The following is a 14,556-nucleotide window of genomic DNA, read 5'->3' as shown; positions in this document are numbered from 1 at the left end:
TATTCTCTTCTTGTCCAAACTATTTATTGTCCATGTTTCACTTCCATACATGGCTACACTCCATACAAACACTTTCAGAAACGACTTCCTGACACGTAAATCTATACCCGATGTTAACAAATTTCTCTTCTTCAGAAACGCTTTCCTTGCCATTGCCAGTCTACATTTTATATCCTCTCCACTTCGACCATCATCAGTTATTTTGCTCCGCAAATAGCAAAACTCCTTTACTACTTTAGGGGTCTCATTTCCTAATCTAATTCCCTCAGCATCACCCGACTTAATTCGAATACATTCCACTATCCTTGTTTTGCTTTTGTTGATGTTCATCTTATACCCTCCTTTCAAGACACTGTCCATTCCGTTAAACTGCTCTTCCAAGTCCTTTGCCGTCTCTGACAGAATTACAATGTCATCGGCGAACCCCAAAGTTTTTATTTCTTCTCCCTGGATATTAATACCTACTCCAAATTTTACTTTTGTTTCCTTTACTGCTTGCTCAATATACAGATTGAATAACATCAGGGAGAGGCTACAACCCTGTCTCACTCCCTTCCCAACCACTGCTTCCCTTTCATGCCCCTCGACTCTTATAACTGCCATCTGGTTTCTGTACAAATTGTAAATAGCCTTTCGCTCCCTGTATTTTACCCCTGCCACCTTTAGAATTTGAAAGAGAGTATTCCAGTCAACATTATAAAACGCTTTCTCTAAGTCAACATATGCTAGAAACGTAGGTTTGCCTTTCCTTAATCTTTCTTCTAAGATAAATCGTAAGGTCAGTATTGCCTCACGTGTTCCAACATTTATACGGAATCCAAACTGATCTTCCCCGAGGTCGGATTCTACCAGTTTTTCTATTCGTCTGTAAATAATTCGCGTTAGTATTTTGCAGCTGTGGCTTATTAAACTGATAGTTCGGTAATTTTCACATCTGTCAACACCTGCTTTCTTTGGGATGGGAATTATTATATTCTTCTTGAAGTCTGAGGGTATTTCGCCTGTCTCGTACATCTTGCTCACCAGACGGTAGAGTTTTGTCAGGACTGGCTCTCCCAAGGCCGTGAGTAGTTCTAATGGGATGTTGTCTACTCCTGGGGCCTTGTTTCCACTCAGGTCTTTCAGTGCTCTGTCAAACTCTTCACGCAGTATCGTATCTCCCATTTCACCTTCATCTACATCCTCTTCCATTTCCATAATATTGTCCTCAAGTACATCGCCCTTGTATAGACCCTCTATATACTCCTTCCACCTTTCTGCTTTCCCCTCTTTGCTTAGAACTGTGTTTCCATCTGAGCTCTTGATATTCATAAAAGTGGCTCTCTTTTCTCCAAAGGTCTCTTTAATTTTCCTGTAGGCTGTATCTATCTTACCCCTAGTGAGATAAGCCTCTACATCCTTACATTTGTCCTCTAGCCACGCCTGCTTAGCCATTTAGCACTCCCTGTCGATCTCATTTTTAAGACGTTTGTATTCCTTTTTGCCTGATACATTAACTGCATTGTTATATGTTCTCCTTTCATCAATTAAATTCAATATTTCTTCTGTTACCCAAGGATTTCTACTAGCCTTTGTCTTTTTACCTACTTGATCCTCTGCTACCTTCACTACTTCATCCCTCAGAGCTACCCATTCTTCTTCTACTGTATTTCTGTCCTCCATTCCTGTCAATTGTTCCCTTATGCTCTCCCTTAAACTCTGTACAACGTCTGGTTTAGTCAGTTTATCCAGGTCCCATCTCCATAAATTCCCACCTTTTTGCAATTTCTTCAGTTTTAATCTACAGTTCATAACCAATAGATTGTGGTCAGAGTCCACCTCTGCCCCTGGAAATGTCCTCCAATTTAAAATCTTAAATCTCTGTCTTACCATTATATAATCTGTCTGATACCTTTTAGTATCCCCAGAATTCTTCCATGTATACAACCTTCTTTTATGATTCTTGAACCAAGTGTTAGGTATGATTAAGTTATGCTCTGTGCAAAATTCTACCAGACGGCTTCCTCTTTCATTTCTTAGCCCCAATCAATATTCACCTTCTATGTTTCCTTCTCTCCCTTCTCCTACTGTCGAATGCCAGTCACCAATGACTATCAAATTTTCGTCTCCTTTCACTACCTGAACAATTTCTTTTATCTCATCATACATTTCTTCAATTTCTTCGTCATCTGCAGAGCTAGTTTGCATATAAACTTGTACTGATGTAGTAGGCATGGGCTTCGTGTCTATCTTGGCCACAATAATACGTTCACTATACTGTCTGTAGTAGCTTACCCGCACTCCTATTTTTTTATTCATTAGGAAACCTACTCCTGCATTACCCCTATTTGATTTTGTATTTATAACCCGGTAGTCAATTGACCTGAAGTCTTGTTCCTCCTGCCACCGAACTTCACTAATTCCCACTATATCTAACCTTAACCTATCCATTTCCCTTTTTAAATTTTCTAACCTACCTGCCCGATTAAGGGATCTGACATTCCACGCTCCGATCCGTAGAATGCCAGTTTTCTTTCTCCTGATAAGGACGTCCTCCTGAGTAGTCCCCGCCCGGAGATCCGAATTGGGGACTATTTTACCTCCGGAATATTTCACCCAAGAGGACGCCATCATCGTTTAATCATTCAGTAAAGCTGCATGCCCTCGGGAAAAATTACGGCTGTAGTTTCCCCTTGCTTTGAGCCGTTCGCAGTACCAAAACAGCAAGGCCGTTTTGGTTAGTGTTACAGGGCCAGATCAGTCAATCATCCAGACTGTTGCCCCTGCAACTACTGAAAAGGCTGCTGCCCCTCTTCAGGAACCACACGTTTGTCTGGCCTCTCAACAGATACCCCTCCGTTGTGGTTGCACCTACGGTACGGCTATCTGTATCGTTGAGGCACGCAAGCCTCCCCACCAACGGCAAGGTCCATGGTTGATGGTTCATGTTCTGTAGCTACAGAAAAAAAAAAAAACATTAACAGCCTGAATTTCTGAATTTGTCCAGTGGTTCCAGATGATATGAATTGTATCTCTTACACTTGTATCTCTTACTGTGACGTAAAAATTCCCTACTACCATTGCAAGATATTGCACGCAAGAAAGAATCGTAGGGTACAAAGCAACTCCATCTTCTCGCAATATAATAAATAACTTCCAGCAAATTTACCATCCAGATTTACAGTCAGCATAATCGTATACGAAAGTTCAAGGTATTGATATTTTGTTCTTGATACTGTCTCGTGGTAACTCTAATTCCCAGGATTCCTTTCATTTACATTTCCTCTTTAAATCCTCATTCTTAGGGCTTGAAATAAATTCCTTACTAACTATGGGTCGAGTTGATTTGTAGGGAAGCGCCCAAACAGCGAGGTCATTGGTCTCATCGGATTAGGGAAGGAAGTCAGCCGTGCCCTTTCAAAGGAACCATCCCGGCATTTGCCTGGTGCGATTTAGGGAAATCACGGAAAACCTAAATCAGGATGGCCGGACGCGGGATTGAACCGTCGTCCTCCCGAATGCGAGTCCAGTGTGCTATCCACTGCGCCACCTCGCTCGGTAGTTAACGATGGGATAAATTCCTATATGTTATCTACAAATCATTGGGTCGGTTCTGCAGTTTTCTGTGCTTCAACAAGTTGACACTTTATTTGAAATTTTATAATCTTACATCTTCTAATTCTGTAGCACTGTTTGAAGTTATGAAACCATCTACTGTTTCCCTTGAAATCACTGTAACCTATGTCGCGAAATTTTGATGTTCATGACGTAGTAGGTCATTATCATGCACATCCTGTAAACTGCATCAAACGTCCTTGAAATTCGCAAACACCGGTTTTTATAACAAGTGCGCCTCGTCCTTCCTTAATATCCGTAGTTCTTCTTATGCACTACACGGTCAAACTGCTACAGATTTACTCAAAATCAGTTCATAATTGTCTTTTTACTACGCTGTGGATGAAATTCCATGTACCCACTCCTTGGACAACGACTGTCTTTTACTACGGTTCACTGGAGTCGGGATTTGTGGCTCCCTGAACGACAAGGATGATGAACTACATACTGTTACAGTATCACTTCCACTTTTTAGGCACATATTGTCAGCATTGTACTCATCATGTATTTTGTGCGCACAGCCGAATTTATACGACACCACACATTCCACTGACACCTCTTCCAGAAACTCTAATATCTCATCTCCCACTTCTTTTTTCATTCTATGAAATTCCTTGGATTCCTTTCTGACGAAATCTCGACTTTGGCAACTCTTGCTGTGCATACAATGCAATGTTTGCTTTGTTTATCACTGCCATTGCTCTGCTTTGTTTCAGCACCATTAGCACTGTAGCCCGCATCTCGTGATCGTGCGGTAGCGTTCTCGCTTCCCACACCCGGGTTCCCAGGGTTCGATTCCCGGCGGGGTCAGGGATTTTCTCTGCCTCGTGATGGCTGGGTGTTGTGTGATGTCCTTAGGTTAGTTAGGTTTAAGTAGTTCTAAGTTCTAGGGGGTGATGTCCTTAGGTTAGTTAGGTTTAAGTAGTTCTAAGTTCTAGGGGACTGATGACCTAAGATGTTAAGTCCCATAGTGCTCAGAGCCATTTGAACCATTAGCACTGTAGCATTGTTGTGAGTTATTCGTCGTCCAAGCTGTTAAACTACGCTCAGTAGCCTTCTGCTGCGCTTAGTATTGGATACCTCCAGTCCGGCCCACTGTTGCCATTAGCAGGCAATATTGTGGTTGCATGGGAGACAATACGTGGGGCGTCGGAGTGCCGTGAACATCTTTGGATTTCTTGCGACCTCGCACAAAAGTGGTACCTTGTAAGATAACGGTCTACAACAGGCTAGTACACTATGTAGTCAAAAGAATCCGGACACATCGCTGAAAATGAGTTACAAGTTCGTGGCGCCCTCCATCGGTTATGCTGGAAATCAGTATGGTGTTGACCCACCTTCAACCTTGATGACAGCTTCCACTCTCACAGGCATACGTTCAATCAGGTTCTGGAAGGTTTCTTGGCTAATGGTAGCCCATTCTTCACGGAGTACTGAGCTGAGGACAGGTATCGATGTCGGCCGTGAGGTCTAGCACGAAGTCGGCGTTCCAAAACATCCCAAAGGTGTTCTATAGGATTCAGGTCAGCACTCTGTGCAGGCCAGTCCATTACAGGGATGTTATTGTCGTGTAACCACTCCGTCACAGGCCGTGCAAAATGAACAGGTGTTCCATCGTGTTGAAAGATGCAATCGTCTGAAATGCTCTTCAATAGCGGGAAGCAACAAGGTGCTTAAAACATCAGTGTAGGCCGGTGCTGTGGTAGTGCCACGAAAACAACAAGGGGTGCAAGCCCCTCCATGAAAAACAATACCACACAATAACACCACAGACTCCGAATTATACTGTAGGCACTACACACGCTGCCAGATGACGCTCACCAGATATTCGCCATACGCACCCCCTGACATAGGATCAGCACATTGTGAACCGTGATTCGTAACTCCAAACAAAGTTTTTACACTGTTCATTGGTCCAATGTTTGCGCTTCTTAGTCCAAGCGAGGCGTCGTTTGGCATTTACCGGCGTGATGTGTGGCTTTTCAGCAGCCGCCTAACTGTCATAGAACTTGCCATGGATCCTCATGTAGTTTGGAATTCCTGTGTGATGGTCTGGATAGATGCCTGCCTATTACACATTACGACCCTCTTCAATCGTCAGCGGTCTCTGTCAGTCAACAGACGAGGTCGACTTGTACGCTTTTGTACTGTACGTGTCACTTAACGTTTCCACTTCACTATCACATCGGAAACACTGGACCTAGGAATGCTTAGGAGTGTGAAAACCTAGAGTACAGACGCATGACACAAGTGACACCCAGTCACGTTCGAAGTCCGTGATTTCCGCGGAGCGTCCCATTCCGCTCTCACACGATGTCTAATGACTACTGATATCGCTGATATGGAGTACTTGGTGGTAGGTAGCAGCACGATACACAATGCACCTAATATGAAAAATGTATGTTTTTTGGGAGGGGGGGGGGGTGTCCGGATACTTTGTATCACATAGGGTATGATTCCATAATTCGTTTAACTGTACCGCCACTCACAAATATATGGCACATTCTCCAATGCTAGGAGTTTTATTACATATTACATGATTTTCAGCATTTTTAGGTAGTTAATCATAGATGATATTGATGATAAGTGCAGTAACAGATTAGAATTTCTTATATTTCTACGGCATTACACTCTACAAATATTTATGCTTCACTTATAAAAAGCCTTACTTTGTGCAAGGTGCCATAACATGTGCGACATTCCTAGTGGAATGTAGATAATGTACGAAGACAAACTAAAGTCTCTATATAAATCTAGTAGGTATAACGCAAATGAATCAAGTATGCGATGCAACATTACCTCGACATACGAGAAGTATGATGTCTACCGGTTGTTGGTCTTCGGCAACGAAGAAAAGAATAACACTACGCTGCTGGAACCCATTTGGTAATAACGTCGCCATAGTTCAAGTTCCCGCATTTACTGCACGCTCTTCGGAAAGACGCGAATGCCACATTAATCCCTTGCCTGCAAGTCGGTGACATCAGAGTTTTTTTCTGTAGAATGAAATTATACAGGATTGTTAGAGCAATGAAGTGTAAAGCGAAAAGATTAGACATCGGTGTAACATGGTAAATGAACTTTCTGAAAATTTACGATCATGTCGAGGCATTGTAAGTTGGTTGGTTGGTTGGTTGATTTGTGGCAGGGGACCAAACACAGAGGTTGTCATCGATCCCATCGGATTAGGGAAGGGAGTCGGCCGCGCCCTTTCAAAGGAACCAACCCGGCATTTTGCTGAAGAGATTTAGGGAAACCACGGAAAACCTAAATTAGGACGGTCGTCCTCCAGAATGCGAGTCCAGGGTGATAGCCACTGAGCCAACTCTGTCGGCGGAATGGTATCGAAGAGAAAGTTGGACGGTAGAAAAAAGAAGAAACTTGGACGATCTGAAACGTGGTGTTACACAGGGTGTAAATTTTAAGTTGACATACCAGAATAACTCGAAAAATAAGCTTCACACGAAAAAATTTGTAGAATCCAAAGTTGATTATTTTCGATGGGGAAATCTGATGGTGCTAAAATTAGCCCCTCTGGGCGTGAGGCGGGAGGCAACTTTAAAATTTCAAAGGGGAACCTCCATTTTTTATTCCAGAATCAGATTCTACGTGACAAAGTACGTACATTTTGCCTTAAAAATTTGTTTTGATTCTTGGTAGTTGGCGCTGTAATTCAAGAAAATCCATGGCGATAAACTGATCGGTCCATATTTTATCGCTCGTACTTTGAATGGTAACAAATATTGAAACCTACTTGAAAATGAACTGCCAGATCTACTTGAAGACATGAGCGTCGAACGTCAACAAAATATGTTGTTTCAACATGATAGCTGCCCAGCACATTATTCTTTAGTAGCACGCGATGTACTTGATCGACTTTACCATGGTCGCTGGATGGGCAGGGCACGTTCTGTGAATTGGTCAGCCACGTCGCCTGACCTTACCTCGCCAGATTTTTTCTTATGGGTTATCTAAAAGATAAGGCTACTATTGGCGAAAACATGATGCAAAGAATAAGAGATGCTTGCGCTGCAATTACACCAGACATGTTATCTAGATATGTGCAAGGATTTACAGCACGAGTCAATAAATGCAGCGAAATTGGAGGTCATCACTTTGAACATTTGATTTCATAAAACGGTGAAATGCAAGGGATTTACGGATAACAAGCAGGCCGAAAGTGAGAGGCGAGGAGACTCACTGGAAACAATCACACCGAAATTCATTTACTTCCAAGTATTTGCAAATAATCAACAATAAAATGAAACCAATCGTTCCTCTTCAGGACCACCAAATCTTAAACGGGAATACATTCATCTATATTTAGCGAGTGGGTCAGTCTTTTTCTCAGTTAGTCTTATACTTTGTTTACTCTATGAGTTAATGAGTTCACTCGTTAGTAAGGTTAGTTAGTTAGCTAGTCAGATGATCTGTTTGATAATTAAAAGTTGTGTGGCCTCATGACCACGAAACAAACAAAACTTATCGGAATCTGCGGAAAAAATTAATATTTGGGACAACATTTGTAAAACTCTAATTCCTCTCTGTCATACCCCACCCTGTGGGGAGAGAGGGAGAGTTTTAGTTTTAGTGAATCTAAATTTACGAAGTAAATAAGTTTTTTTTTATCCGTAACCATTTTCCACGAAAAACTGAGAACATGGATTTTCATGAATTACAGAGCCAACTACCAAGAATCAAAACAAATGTTTAAGACAAAATATACTTATTTTTTATGTACAATATGATTCTGCAATGAAAATGAAATTTTAAAGTTGCCTTTCGCCCCACCTCTAGGGGACTGGGGTGGCGGGCTAATTTTAGCACGAGCAGATGTCCCACTCGAAAATAATCAACGTTGGATTCTACACATTTTTTCGTGTGAAGCTTATTTTTCAAGTTATTCTGGTTTGTCAACTTAAAATTTACACCCTGTATAAAGATTTATACTTTAAGTAATGTAAAACCCAGGAAAACTGTTGCTAATTAAGTTTTCAAACAATGAAATAAGTGTAAATTGTATGAGAAAGGAGAAGAAAGATTGTTGCGATATGCGTCAAGCCATCTGGTGTCATTTAATTCTCGAATGGACACAACACTGCGATTAAAATCTATACGGACCGAGAACAACAGCATTGTGCTATGGGCTCAATCTAGTGAAAAGACTCATTACGATATACACGAATTGTGTCTCAAATGAAAGAATCAGTCAGCTGTAATTGTCTAAGAGATGTACATAAATTATTTCCCCTGAGATTCACATGTATAAACTTTCTATTCATTTATCTACACTCCCGCCACTACTCAGTATTCTCGGCGCACTTTTAGTATCGTCGGAATAACCCTTATTAAACCCTCGCCATGGGTTTCCACAAAACAAAAACGTCTTTTTAGTGTTCCGTACCTCAGTATGAGTCCACTTCATTGACCGTCCATCTGTCTGTCTTTCTGTCAGTGCTTCCGTCTGTCTGTCCGACTGTTAAGACCCCTTTTTCTCGGAACATGCTACAGGTACCAACTTGGCTTCTGATTGTGAATCAGTGCAGTCAAACGGTAAGGCCATTTCGTCACATATTTCGATACTTGCAAAGTCACTCATCAAAACCTGTAGGGTTCTTCCTGTTGGCCTAGAATGGTGAAATTCGACAAGAAGCATATTTCGCATTGCAGTTCAAGTAAACGGAAAAATCCGAAAACTATTAGCTGGTGGTTACACCATGTAATTTTTTTGCAGTCTGTTGTCCGCCCATCTATCAATGCGTCTGTTAAGACCCCTTTCTCTCATGAACGGCTGGAGGTACCAAGCTGAAATTTATTTGAAATACTAAGGTCTATGGTCACTTGGTGGTGTAAAAACTTCAGCTTCTAAATGAATTCACTCAAAAGATAGGGTCATATAAGTCATGTATTTTGAAACTCGCGAACTCACTTTAAGAAAGCCTTGGATGAATTATTTACACACATGGAGGTCCTGGTGGTTTCGTAGTCAAGCGTAAGCCTGGAAACTGAGAAGTTTCGGGATCTAATCTCAGTGAGACGGTGGAAGACAGTCGTCGTTTCAATCTAGCCTTCATCTCTCAACTATTTGAGGAGCCACCAAAACAATGCTTAGTTGGGATTCCACATTGAACTGTAGGTTCCCTTTGGATATCTAGTTAGGTTAGGGTCACGTAAGTGGCTTCCAATACAAAACCTTGCACCAGACCATTGAGCCACAAGAAGGTATTATTATTGTTATTATTATTATTATCTGTATATATAATTAATTGCAGAGCCGAGTGGAGGGCCTGAACCAAAGGCTCAGGAGGTTCTGCGACCGTGTAGACTGCCGCCTCGGCGACCTGCGTCGTACGATGGCAGGATTTCGGGTTCCACTAAATAGGTCAGGAGTCCATTACTTAAAGGAGGCAGCTACACGGGTAGTAGGGTCTGTGTGGCGCGGACCGGGCGGTTTTTTGGGTAGAGAAACACAAAAAGGGCTTCAGTCTCAAAGGGTGTAGGTCGAACATAGGAAGTCGTAGATCTAGGAGCAATAGGAATAACATTTGTGAACTGTTATAGCTGCATTATGGAGGTACCAGAGCCCCAAGCGCTAACAGAAAGCATTGTTGCTCAAATAGTTATAAGCACTGAAAAACCGGAGATAAGTTCAGCCGAATATTTTTCAAAGGACCTAACAATGTTCAGAAAGTATAGGCTAAATGCAGGTGGCGGTGGAATGTTTATTGCAGTTAGAAGCTGTTTACCTTGTTGTGAAATTGAAGTAGATATGAAACTTCCCGGCAGATTAAAAGTGTATGCCGGACCGAGACTCTAATTAGGGACCTTTGCCTTTTGCAGGCAAGTGCTCTACCAACTGAGCTACACAAGGACGACTCACGACAGGTCCTCAGAGCTCCAATTCCGCCAGTACCTCGTCTTCTACCTTCCAAACTTCACAGAAGCTCCCATTCTGGAAAGACCCCCAGGCTGTGGCTAAACCATGTCTCCTCGATATCCTTCCTTCCAGGAATGCTAGTTCTGCAAGTTTCGCAGGAGAGCTTCTGACAAGTTTGGAAGGTAGGAGACGAGGTACTGGCGGAATTGAAGCTGTGAGGACGGGTCATGTCTCGTGCTTGGGTAGCTCTGTTGATAGAGCACTTGCCCGCGAAAGGCAAAGGTCCCGAGTACGAGTCTCTGTCCGGCACACCGTTTTAATCTGCCAGGAACTTTCATATCTCATTCTTGAAATGGATAGTTCCTGTGAGCTATTATGGGTAGACGTTATTATCAGCAAACGGGATAAAATAATAACTCGATTCTTTTAAACGACCTCCCAACTCAGATGATACAAATGCTGAACAGTTCAAAGAAACCTGAGTCTTATTTCAAACACGTAACTGACTCATACAATTATTGTTAGTGCTAGCTTCAATTTATCCTCAATATGTCCAAGAAAATACATGTTTGAATCGGGAGTTACGAATAAAACATCATCCGAAATTGTTCTAAACGCATTCTCTGAAAATTATTCCGAGCAATTAGTTCATGAGCCCACTCTAATAATAAACGGTTAAGAAGACACACTTGACCTCTTAGTAACAAATAATCCGAAGCTAATAACGAGCATCAAAACCGATACAGGGATTAGTGAATATGAGGTTATAGTAGTGAGAATGAATACCGCAACTCCCAAACCCTCCAAAGATAAAGCAAAAATGTATCCATTGAAAATTACAAATAAAAATTCACTTGACGCCTTCCCGAGAGCTGATTCCACTCCTTGCAAATTAACCATTTGAGTGTAGACCAGATGTGGCCTGAATTCAAAGAAAATATAGTATCGACACCAAGTGACTGATTTATACCAAATAAATTAATAAACAATGGAGCAGATCATCCTTGGTGTACAAAACAGGTCAGAAGAGTGTCTCAGGAACAACGAAAAAAGCATACCTAATTTAAACAAACGCAAAATCCCCAAGAATGGCGATCTTTTACAGAAGCTCGAAATTTAGTGTGGACTTCAATGCGAGATGATTATGATAGTTTCCACAACGACACTTTGCTCGAAATCTGGCATAAAATCCATAGATATTATGGTTGTATGTGAAGTATACTAGCGGAAAGACACAATCAATGCCTTCTCGGTGGGATAGCAATGGAAATACTATCGATTACAGTGCGGCCAAAGAAGAGTTACTAAACACAGCCTAACGAAATTCCTTCACGAAAGAAGACGGAGTAAATGTTCCATAATTCGAATGAAGAACAATTGCCAAGATGAATAACGTAGAAGTAAATGTCCTCGGAGTAGTGAAGCAACTTAAATCACTTAATAAAAGCAAGCCTTCCGATCCAGGCGGTATACGAGTTAAGTTCCTTTCGGAGTACTCTGATGCATTAGCTCCATAATTAACTATCATATACAACCATTCGCTCGACAAAAGATCCGTACTCAAAGACTGGAAAGTTGCACAAGTAACACCAATATTGTGACCCCGGCGGAGGTTCGAGTCCTCCCTCGGGCATGGGTGTGTGTTTTTGTCCTTAGGATACTTTAGGTTGAGTAGTGTGTAAGCTTAGGGACTGATGACCTTAGCAGTTAAATCCCATTAGATTTCACACACATTTGAACATTTTTTTGAACACCAATATGAAAGAAAGGTTGTAGGAGTTGTTGTTGTTGTTGTGGTCTTCAATCCTGAGACTGGTTTGATGTAGCTCTCCATGCTACTCTATCCTGTGCAAGCTTCTTCATCTCCCAGTACTTACTGCAACCTACATCCATCTGAATCTGCTTAGTGTATTCATCTCTTGGTCTCCCTCTACGAGTTTTACCCTCCACGCTGCCCTCCAATGCTAAATTTGTGATCCCCTGATGCCTCAGAACATGTCCTACCAACCGGTCCCTTCTTCTTGTCAAGTAGTGGCACAAACTCCTCTTCTCCCCAATTCTATTCAATACCTCCTCATTAGTTATGTGATCTACCCATCTAATCTTCAGCATTCTTTTGTAGCATCACATTTTGAAAGCTTCTATTCTCTTCTTGTCCAAACTATTTATCGTCCATGTTTCACTCACATACATGGCTACACTCCATACAAACACTTTCAGAAATGACATCCTGACAGTTACATCTATACTCGATGTTAACAAATTTCTCTTCTTCAGAAATGCTTTCCTTGCCATTGCCAGTCTATGTACTCCACTAAATCACAGGCCCATATCATTAAAATCGATATGCAGCAGGATTTTGGAACATATGTTGTGTTCGAACATTATGAATTACCTCGAAGAAAAGGGTCTATTGACACACAGTCAAAACAGATTTAGAAATCATGGTTCTTGTGAAACACAACTAACTCTTTAGTCACATGAAGTGTTGAGTGCTATTGACAAGGGATTTCAAATTGTTTACCGTATTTCTAGATTTCCAGAAGGCTTTTGACACGGCATCTCACAAGCGACTTGTAATCAAATTGCATGCTTACGGAATATCGTGTTAGCTGTGCGACTGGATTCGTGATTTCTTGTCCGGGAGGCCACAGTTCGTAGTGACTGACGGAAAGTCATCGAGTAAAACGGAAGTAATTTTTGTCATTCCCCACGGTAGTGTTACAGGCCCTCTGCTGTTCCTTATCTGTATAAAAGATTTAGGAGACTATATGAGCAGCCGTCTTAGATTGTTTGCAAATGATGCTGTCGTTTATCGTCTACGAAAGTCATCAGAATTGCAAAACCATTTGCTAATGCTAAACGATTAAGATTAGATATCTGTGTGGTGCGAAAATTTCCGATTGACCCTAAATAATGAAAAGTGTGAGGTCATCGACATGAGTGCTAAAATGAATCTTTTACACTCCGGTTACGCGATACTTCAATCAAATCTAAAGGCCGTAAATTCAACTAAATACCTAGGAATTACAATTACGAACAACTTAAATTGGAAAGAACACTTAGAAAATGTTGTGGGGATGGCGAACCAAAGACTATGTTTTACTGGCAGGACACGTAGAAAATGCAACAGAACTGCTACAGAGACTGCCTGCACTACACTTGTCCGTCGTCCTTTGGAGTATTGCTCTGCGGTGTGTGATCCTAACCAGACAGGATTCGGATTACATCGAGAAAGTTCAAAGAAGTGCATCACGTTTTGTAGTATCGAGAAATAGGGGAGAGAGTGTCACGGACATGATACAGGCTATGGGGTGAACATGACAAAAACGAAGGTGTTCCTGGTTTCGGCGGGATCTTCTCATGAAATTGCGGTCACAAACTTTCTCCTCCGAATGTGAAAATATTTTGTTGACGTCGACCTACACAGGGAGGAACGATCATCATAATGAAATAAATGAAGCCACAGCTCGCACGGAAAGGTATAGGTATTCGTTTTTTCCCGCGCGCTGTTCGAGACAGTTATTGTGAAGGTGGTGCCAGCTGCCCATGCCACGTAGAGCTACTACACTGCGCCGGGCGAAAGGAAGTCCGACACGGTTTTAGGATGTATCCTGTGACTTCCGTCGCTTCAGTGTACGTGTTGGAGACAGAAATCGCTCTAAACAACCTCGTGGCGAACGTCTGATGTTCCTTTCTCGACTGAGAATTTATTTCCGTTAAGAAGCACGTCCTCAGGTGTTTAGGCACAGAGCGTATACCAAATTCTGCCGCCTACGGCATTCGAATGGATGTCATCGGAACATTTAGCAGGTTGACCAGACAGAGGGGATGAATTATTCAGCAGAGTGCTCTTTCACAAGTTCGTCATACTGTTTGATAATTCTAAATCTAATTAATTTTGCGTTTGTTAATTTCTTTTGCGAATCGGACATTCAGTGTAAGAATAATGTCGAAAGCACTTATCTAGAACTGTCGTCCAGGATGTGTATGTTGAGTCTGAAGAGTGAGTACGACACGGACTTCCGGGTGTTTGTTCCCAAATCGTCAGCATTTGTTAGACCGACTTCCGTCTTGTTACAATC

Source organism: Schistocerca gregaria, chromosome 1 (assembly GCF_023897955.1).
Source record: "Schistocerca gregaria isolate iqSchGreg1 chromosome 1, iqSchGreg1.2, whole genome shotgun sequence".
Classification (NCBI taxonomy): domain Eukaryota; kingdom Metazoa; phylum Arthropoda; class Insecta; order Orthoptera; family Acrididae; genus Schistocerca; species Schistocerca gregaria.
This window is presented reverse-complemented; position numbering follows the sequence as displayed.